Source organism: Mirounga leonina, unplaced genomic scaffold (assembly GCF_011800145.1).
Source record: "Mirounga leonina isolate KUSES-001 unplaced genomic scaffold, KU_Mleo_1.0 Mir_91, whole genome shotgun sequence".
Classification (NCBI taxonomy): domain Eukaryota; kingdom Metazoa; phylum Chordata; class Mammalia; order Carnivora; family Phocidae; genus Mirounga; species Mirounga leonina.
In genome coordinates this window covers 41,217,978-41,227,578 of record NW_023270839.1, presented here as the reverse complement: position 1 = coordinate 41,227,578, position 9,601 = coordinate 41,217,978, and positions in this window count along the sequence as shown.

The window sequence follows — 9,601 nt, the reverse complement described above, 5'->3', positions numbered from 1 at the left end:
TCCAGAAGCTAGTTACTGGCCCCCAGCCACAGTCATCTGGTCAGCATACAAAGGTGCTCATCACTCAGGACTGTTCCAAGGGTCTTAAAGCTCTTATATCAGGAACCATAGATGAAGACTAAATATTATAGCCCAAGGTACTCCTATCACTCAGAAGAGCGTAAGGGTTTTAGGAGCTCAGTATCAGGAACCAGGGACAAGACCAAATATATATTTCTTCCTATATCACATTGTCACAGTACAGTGCCCTTACTATGATATGATGGAAATAGCCCTTTGCTTCTGTGATCCTCCCCCAAGCCCATAGCCCCAATCGAATCCTGAGAAAAACAGTAGACAAGTACCCAGAACGGGGCATCCTACAATATACCTGATGAGCACTCCTCAAAACTGTCAAAATCGTCAAAAGACAAGGGAGTCTGTGAAACTCTCACAGCCCAGAGGAGCCTAAGAAGACCCAACAACTAAATGGGATGTGGTCTCTGGCCTGGGATCCTAGACAGGCAAAGGGCATTAGGTAAAAACTAAGGCAATCTGATAAAGGATGCACTTTATTTAATAATAACCTATCAGCATTGGTTCATTACTTGTAACAAATGTACCACACTAATATCAGGTGTTAGTAATAAGAGAAGTTGGGTATGGGATGGGGTTTGTGGGAATTTGTAGAACCATCTGCTCAAATTTTCTGTAAATCTAAAACTCTTCTGAAAAGTAAATTTGCCATGAACATTTTTTGAGGAAAAATACATTTGGGGATTCTACAGGAGGAAAGATGAAGAAGAATGGCAGAATGGCAGTGAATTTTGAAGCTTGGTGAGGGGTACGTGGGGGGTCTTTGTACTGTTCTACTTTCATATATCTTTGAAAGTTTCTGAAATGAAAAGTTTATATTTTAAGAATATTGAGAGCCTCCCCTGTCCTCCAGGTGGGTTGAGGCATCACCCTGGTGGGAAATATCACCCACACGAGGGGCCAGAAGTGGCCAGGGGGACACTGGGGCCCACACCACCACCGTCATCAGCCCTGCCTCTGCCTTGGGGCACTCGATCTTACTGCAACTGCCCCAGCTCTGTGGCCACCGAGAATATCCTTGTCCCCTCTTTCTTTGTGTCACCAGCTTGAGTATAAACCGGGACAGGTACATCTAACTGGTCCAACCTTGTTCACGTATCTCAAGGGAGGCTGGGATTGTGGGTTACTGGCATTTCTGGCTTCTGTGGTGGGAGGTGGGCTCGGCCTGCAAGCCAGATTCAGTATGGCAGGAGTTCCCCAAGCAGAGGGAGGGGTTCACCGCTGGGGACCACACCTTCCCTCACTGCCTTGCTACACTGGGCTGCGACAGCTGGGGGCTTCTCCTTCTGGCCCATCCTCATGCCCTCTGAGTTTAACACCCAGCCAGGCTCCTGGGAGGCTTTCATTCGAAAGTGAGTGAATGAGAAGAGGTAGTTGTAGAAATGTTCTTGCCTCTTAGGGAGAAGGTAGTAAGATCCTAGGGTTGTGAAGCCAGGGTTCTAGCCCAGAACCTGCATGCTACTGGCTGTGTGCTTGCTTGCTTGCTTGCTTGCTTGCTTGCTTGATTTATTTATTTATTTATTTATTTATTTGACACAGAGAGAGAGTACAAGCAGGGGGAGCGGCAGGCAGAGGGAGAGAGAGAAGCAGACTCCCCACTGAGCAAGGATCCCGACGTGGGACTCGATCCCAGGACCCTGGGATCATGACCTGAGCAGAAGGCAGATGCTTAACCGACTGAGCCACCCAGGTGCCCCTGGCCGTGTGCTTTTCAGGGAGTCACTCTCCTTCTTTGAGGCTGCCTTCCTTCCTTCTGCAACGAGGGAGGTGGCATTATAAAGGATATTGCAATGAGGGAGGTGGACCCTATGGCCTTCTTGCTTGTCTATTCTTCAGCCTACGTCAAGGACACAGTCTGGACAAAGAGTCCATCCCACGGCTGACCTGGTGACTCCCTGTGAGGACCCGGCCCTCTTTAATGCAGAAGGGGGAGGCGGGCATCTGCCACAAACTGGCAATGTGACCTTCAGAAGGGTCTTGAAGACACGGAGGACTCTTTCCAACCCTCAGTTTCCCCATCTGTAAGATGGGGGCAGGGAGGGCTGGTGACCAATTCCCCAGGGACTTTCCCTGCTCCGGGCCTCTGTCATTATGAAGCCCACCTGTGAGGGACTCAGTCACAGACGTCCTGGCTCAGGGACATCTGGAGAGAGAGCCCTGGAAGAAGAGCTGGGTCACGGAGCTCTTTCCTCAGGATCTCGGGTCTGAGGCTGGCCCCTCTTGACACAGAGACCGGCTCTGGGGGAACGCAAGAAAGCCGGAGTGGATGACACATGCTGTCTCTCCAGAGGGAGGGAGCCTCTGAGAGAGAAGCAAATCCGGCAACATAAATCAAATGAGGTGTAAAATTGTTCCGAGCCACGCTTCGTAAAGCTGCTGCAACATGTCGTTAATAGCAGCCTCAGAGCTGGAGACACGCGGGCCGGCACCTGGCGGGCGGGTGGGGTGGCAATTAGTCCAGGAGTGATGATGGGGACTCACCCTTCATGTGGAGGGTGCCGTTGACCCACTCTGGCCCTCATTCCTTCTCTGGCAGGACCCAAGGAAGGGGGCTGAGGGACAGCCACCTCTGGCCTGCCTGCCCTTACCAGCCCCTCCTCCTCGAATTCTCCCCTGGGAAGCTCCCCATGGGCACCTTACAGGCACAAGGGGACCTGAGGTCACCCCCCCCTACAGCTCCTTCTTCTCAGCAAGGACAGTCAGCAAGCCATCGGCTGCCCCGGACATGGCCAGGGCCAAGGCGCCCAGCTGGTCACTAGGCCAAGGTCAGTGGGCTGCAAACCCTCTCTTTGCTCAGGCCACCATCAACGACACAAGGAGCCTCCTCTGGAGATTTGGGACCCGTCAGTGGTCCCCAGACCTAGATTTCCAGGGTGAAGTTTCTTTTGCCAAGTGAAGACATTTAAAAAGATAACAAACTATAATCTATTGTTAGTGTTATGAAGGCATATTAATCATAGGCAATTATGATCAGCATAATCACGTCCCTAAAATCCACTGCATCGTTTCCTCACATCACCGTGAGCTGTGAAGACTCTGCAGGCAAAAGCAGAGATCAGTGGTTCGACCAGGGGCTTGCGGGGGACCGGGAATCAGGTTGTTGCTGTGCATGAGGCACTCACGGCCCAGGCTTGCTCAGGAGGGGCCGTCTAGAAAGAGGTGTGTGTTTAGGCGTGCAGCTCTCCTCACCTCCCATCCCGCATTGAAGCTGCAACTCTTAACAGAACTTACTCGGACAGACTCCCTCCAAGTGGAACGATGTTTCCAGATTTCTAGGAATCTGAGCCTGGCATGAAAGGACGTATTTTTCAGGGGTGGCTGGTCTGGGCCCCAGACGCTGCCTTCTCTGAGTAATGAGGACAGTGGCGTTAGCAAGGTAACCTCCTTGTTATACAGTTTTTGCAGTTTGGGTTCCCTGAAAGTGGTCAGAGGTGAAGTTTGGGGTATAAGATGTTATGAGGGGTCAACATATGTGAGAGGAAAAAGGGGGGAAGGAGTGGGCAGAGGTGAACCTCGATGTAGGTCTGAGGATGCAGGTTCGGCCAGTGCCCAACAGAGTATCCCTTGTGGACCCAAATGCCCGGGTCTTTGTGCCCTCCCCCTGCTCAGTCCCTGGCTGCAGGCTGCTCTGGGAAGGCCCCGGCCTTGGGTGAGGCGGGTATCTGCAGCTGAGCCCAGCTGAAGGGGCTGACCACTGACCACATTTCTGGCAGCATCCCAGGAGAAGTGGGCACAGTCATCTCCGTATCCCCCAGAATAGTCAGGGGTTTTTTTTTTAAGATTTTATTTATTTATTTGAGGGAGAGAGAGAGAGAGAGAAAGCACAAGCGATGGGGAGGGGGCAGAGGAAGAGAGAGCAGACTTCCCACTGAGCAGGGAGCCTAACGTGGGACTCGATCCAGGATCCCGAGATCATGAACTGAGCCGAAGACAGATGCTTAACTGACTGAGCCATCCAGGTGCCCCCAGAATAGTCAGTTTTCAAAGCACTTTCACATCTCTGGATTCTTACAACCACCTTGGGAGGCAGGCAGGACAGGGGTACTTAACCCCCTCTACAGATGGGCAAACTGAGCCACATATCAGGTAAGATGGTGCTGAGCAGGTCCTCGAACCCAGGTCCTTAGAGTCGTCTTCTAGTGCCTCTATGACCAAGAATAAGGGCTCAGTGATAATAATAATCATTACGGTAGATGTTAACAGTATTACTGATTAACCACTAGGTGAATGGCTAGACATTGTAGCATGAACTTTGCTTATCAGTTCATTTAAACTCCCCAACAGTCCTATGAGCTGACTTCTAGTATTATACCCATTTCATGGACAAGTAAACTGAGGCTCAGACAGGTGAAGACTCTTGCCCAAGGTTGCTCAGCTAGTAAAGCAGGGTCACAGACTTAGATCCAGGTTTATCTGCCTCCAGAGCCTGTAGGACCCATGCTCTTAAACACCACAGCTGATCTGAGCTCCCAGCCCTTCCGGGGGGGCTCAGAGAGGGGTCAGGCTGGTGCTCCAGGTGTGGGCAGGGTAGATGGAAGAGCCCTGAAGGCAGACACCACTTCCTGAGGGAGGCAGTGCTCTGGACGGGGGGCTGGAGCCCCTGCTTGTCCCAGTTGTGTGGCCTGGAGCCAGTCCCTTCCACTCAGGTCCTCTGGGAAAAGGAGGGTCGAGCCTATGTGCATCCTGATGGATCTTCCCGAAAACTTCTAACCATCTGGGTGTCTACTTTGGACTCCTATCTGGAGCCACCCATGGCTTTGTAGACCTGCTTCTGTAGGAAGCCCCCTGGATGCCCTGGGCCCTCAGCACTCCCAGTTCTGTGTCTGTAGGTTGGCTTGGCCTGTGTAGATTATATCTGCCCCACATGGTGAGACGTCAGTCTCGGTGATACTCTTAGAAGTGTCACTTCTAAGGGCCATCTCTCCCTTCCCCATCACACTTGTTGTCTACAAAGCACAACCAGCCCCGGGTTGGGCAAACACCACCTCTTCCAGCCCTCCTTACTCCTGGGCCCTGGGGAGCCCTTTGGCTCAGGAAGATACCACGGAGACTCCTGGAGACACAAAGCTGGGGAGGGAGGGGAAGAGGAGGCAGCAAGGGGGAGGCAGGGAGTGGGGTACACATGGCCGGGGGCGGGGCACAGGAGGGCTACAGAGCTCCACGTTCCTCAGGGAACCCTCTCCAGGAAATTTCATGCTCCAGCAAGAACTCATAAAATCAAAGATGTGCTTCCATATGCAATAATTTACCCAGAACAAGTGATGAAAGCTTCCCTCCCATTAATCAGTGGGCAAGAGGCTAATTGATTTACAGACATGTGGCCTCTGCAGCACTCCAGGGGTGATGTGTGGTGTGAGTGTGGCTCGGACATCATACGCGCTCCAGCTTGGCATTCAAGACCCTCCCTGGGCAGGGCCAGACCTTGGTCTCCCTACCCTGACCTGCCTACGCCACGCTTCTGCATCTTAGCCCGCTGCGCCCCAACTTCTAATATGTTCTCGGAGCTGCTGCTGTAAAAACCAGAGCCAGGGGTTAGGACCGTTCCAGGCAGGTTCTGGCTGCGTCAAACCAGTCACAACAGGCCCAAACCACTTCTAACCAGTGCAAGCCAGTCCTGGCTCATTCTGATTCTGACCAGATCAGGAGAAACACTGGTCCTAACGTGATCTGACTGGATCACACTAATTTAGACCTTTTTTATTTTTTAGGATTTTATTTATTTATTTGAGAGAGAGAGCACAAGTCGGGGGAGCAGCAGAGGGAGAGGGAGAAGCAGGCTCCCCACTGAGCAGGGAGCCGGACACGAGACTCAATCTCCAAGGACCCTGGGATCATGACTGAGCTGAAGGCAGACACGTAACCGACTGAGCCACCCAGGCGCCCTAACTTAGACCTTTTAAAATTGATTCAGGCTAAATGTAACTGGATCAAACGAGTTCTACTCAGATCAGAGAAATGCTGACTGGTTCCAACGTGGCCCGGGTCTTCTATTCTGAGACAGTCGCCATTGAAACCAGCCCCTTTCTTGGCCTCCTCTGGGAAGGTGGACCCTACTGGCCATTCTTGAAGAAAAAGCGGGTTGGTTATAGGTTTGGTTCTGAGACAGTCTAGAGAAGGAGTTTGTTTATTTTATTAATAACTCTATGCACAGTCTCCCGAGTGCTTTTGCACACACTGGTTTGACCCCCACAAGAAGTATCCAAGCCAGGAGTTCATATACTGTGCCCATCGGACTTCTAGAATCCCAACCCTGCTCTTGCCAGCTTCCTGGCTTGGTTTCTCTGCTCTGAGCTCAGTTTCCTCCCATGTAAAATGGAGAGAGTAGAAGTGTCTACTCCGTTGTTGCGATAAAGATCGAGACAGATAATCTCTGTCAAAGCACCTGGAGCAATGTTATAGCCCACAGCAAGCACACAAGAAATATTAGCTCTTTTTTAAAATGATGATTGTTGGAACTGCATAATTACCACTGGCTGTTGTCATGCAAATGGGAAATGAGGGGGACTTGTCCTGGCTGTGTCTCACTTGGACCCTGGCCCTGTTGGGCCTCGACCTCCTGGTTGCCTCTCCTAGAGAGTTCATAGGAAGTTAGAGACCTGATTACCACAGGTGCTCCCCACTCTCACCTGCCAGGTGAGACGCAGGCTGTCCTGCGATGGGGTTTTCCAATACTGCTCCTGGGAAGTGTCACTTCTAAATTGCTTTTGGACACCTATAGAGGTCTCCTCTTTACTGAGACTTCCTACAGATGAGTGAACTCCCCGGAGACAGAGAAAATGGAGCTGGCTTTCAAGCCACATCTGCCAAGCTGGGCGTGTGGGCTGAGAGGGGTCTCCCCTTGGGCTGAGGAGAGAGGCCTGGGCTGAAGATTCAGCTCCTGGGGTGTCCCTGTCCCCCCTCCAGGGCTCTGTCCACTGAGGGAGGACTAACTGAAGGGGTGGGGTCCTTTGGGGGGCTCCCCACGGGTTCTGGGGAACTGGGTATTTGGACCTCTTGATCTATTCTGACAGGGGTCGTGGCTGAGGGTGGGGAGAAGTGTGGAAGGCTCTTCACCCCAGGAAGCATCCAGCTCCTGTGATTGGGCCTGGAAACCTTCCGCTCCTCCCCCCATCCCCATCCTTCTCTCTCAGAAACAAATTATACACACACCACTAAACACTCAAAAACTAACAATTTATAGAAATTAGTTTGCTGAGGGTTCACTGTGTTCCAGGCCTGTCCGCATTCTGTCATTTACTATCACAAGGACCCTATGAAAGGGGTCATCTGGCCCCCACACAGAGAAGGGAGGGCAGGATTGAGCTCGCTTCCCCCGCACCCCCACACTTTTCCTTAACCCTGAGCTCTCCCCCTTAGCTGGCCCTCCTGGGGCTCACAGGGGCCTGAGTCCAGAGAAAACAGCAAAATGTGGCCCCTGGTCCTCTTGCGGGTTCCTCCTCTGCACCGCCCAGGAGCTCCTGCAGGGCAGGGGGTTACCAGGGAGGCAGGCACTGCGGACCTGCTCCAGATGGGTTGTCGGGTGCAGGAGCAGAAGGACGGAGACACAAGCCGATGGTGGTGGGACAGGACAGGACAGGTGTGGCTCAGAAACCGCCCAAATCCTTAACTGAGAAGGGAGTCCAAGGCCACCCCCCCAGCAGCGCTTGGCCACCTGGCCTTGACTTGCACACCACTTCTGCCGAGAAGCTCGCCCCCTGCCACAGCGAGCAGTCAGCACCACCACAGCTGCGGGGACTGCCCTTCGTAGGGCAAGGGCCAGCAGGAGCAAGATTCATTATGTGACCTTTCCACGCCACGCGCGTGCACAGCGATCGAGGGGGGGGCATCCCACTGAAGTCCTATAACCACCCCAGGACGTAAATGCTCTCCTAGCTCCCTTTTTCAGCTTAAAAACGAATGCACTGCGGTCAGCTACCAATGTAGCACAAGTCACCATCCTAACCATTCTTAAGTGTAGTCTTCAGGAGTGTTAGCTGCATTCACACTGTCCTGCGACCAGTCTTCAGGACGCTTTCATCTCGCAAAACAATCTTGGCCCAAGCAGTGCCCCCCCTACTTCCCGTCCCTCCGAGGGTGACCACCCCAGGCCCTCCCGCAAGAGGAATCATACAGTACTTGTCTTTTTGTGATGCCTAGCTCAGTTTTAAAGCAAGGAAATGGGGGTTCAGAGAGACTAAGCCACTTACCCACTGCCACCAGGTAGTCAGCGACACAGCCAGGCTAGGAACTCAGACCCTCCATCCACATGGGCCCACGCGGCCCCTCTAACTCGGCTGGCCTCTTCCCAAGCCGTCCCTACTCCAGATGGAAGAGCCCGAGGCCCTTCAGGGTCACAGGTGGGAGGGTAGTTGTGGGAAGCCCAGCCACCTGGCTCCAGGCCTAGAAACACCTCCAGGAGGGTTGGTTTTCATGACCACGCCCTAGAATTCGGCAGGAACCTAGTCAGCCAGGAGGGGGAGGGGAGGGGCCCGAAATCTTTCTCAGCTGCTCCCTCAGGCCCCGCTTGCTTTTCTAGACCCTTCACCTGGTGGCGTGGGGGGGCTGAGACAGCCTCTCAGAAGAGGGCATCGCGAGACTGGATTCTCTCAAGTCTCTGCTCAACACTCACTGTTCATTCTGAGCCACGGATCTTGGTGGGTAGCCACCTGCCAGTATGTCTCGGCCCAGGGGAGTCAGGGATGTCAGGGAGCCAGGGAAGCCCTGGCCTCAAAGACCTCCCTGAACTGGGACGAGGGCTGTCAGCTGAACACAGGGGAGGTGGGGCTAGATGAGCACTCCGTGACAGGCACAGTGAAAGGGCTAAGGGAGTCTGCAGGCAGAGGTCCTCTCCAGGTGGGGCAGGCAGGGAGGCCTTCTCAGAGGAGGTGGCACTGAGTCAGGAGGATCTAGATGGGGTTGTAGGGAGGTGCAGCCCAAATGGTCGAAACAGCTAGAGCATAGGCACAGAGGCCTGCAAGCGCCTTGTCCCCACAGTTAGGGCAGGGAACAGCTCCTCACCGCGTCTCACAAAGGAAGAAAGTGGGGGAGCCCTGTCCCCTGATTGGCCTCAGTCTTCTGCTTTCCCCAGAACACAGACTGCACAAAGGTGCTCCCTCTCCAGAACTGAAGGCATCCTGCCCTGGGGAGAAAGAACACTGAGGGTGCCTAGAGCCCCTTCCAGGTGCACAGAGCAGGTCTCAGAAAGTGCCGTCGTCGTGACTTCTATTTGAGAAGGAAGGGGGACAGGCCAGGTGATGCTCCTGTTTGTACACAGTGCTGGCTGTGAGTCACCTGGGATTTCCAGAGTAAGTCAGGAGGTTGAGGGAGGGCCAGGGATAGGTATGTGGAAAGAGGAGAAGAAAAATAGTACACTAACATGTAGAGGAGGGAGAGAGCACCCCCTATTGTGAGGAATCCGTGAAGTGGTTAAGGAGGTGGCAGCATTTGCTAAGATGGCCTTTGAAGACCAGGAAGGTTCTGAGAAGTAGCTATGGAGAGGAGTGGCGAGGCAGGGCAGGCACCCCAGGAGGAGGGGACCGCACGGGCA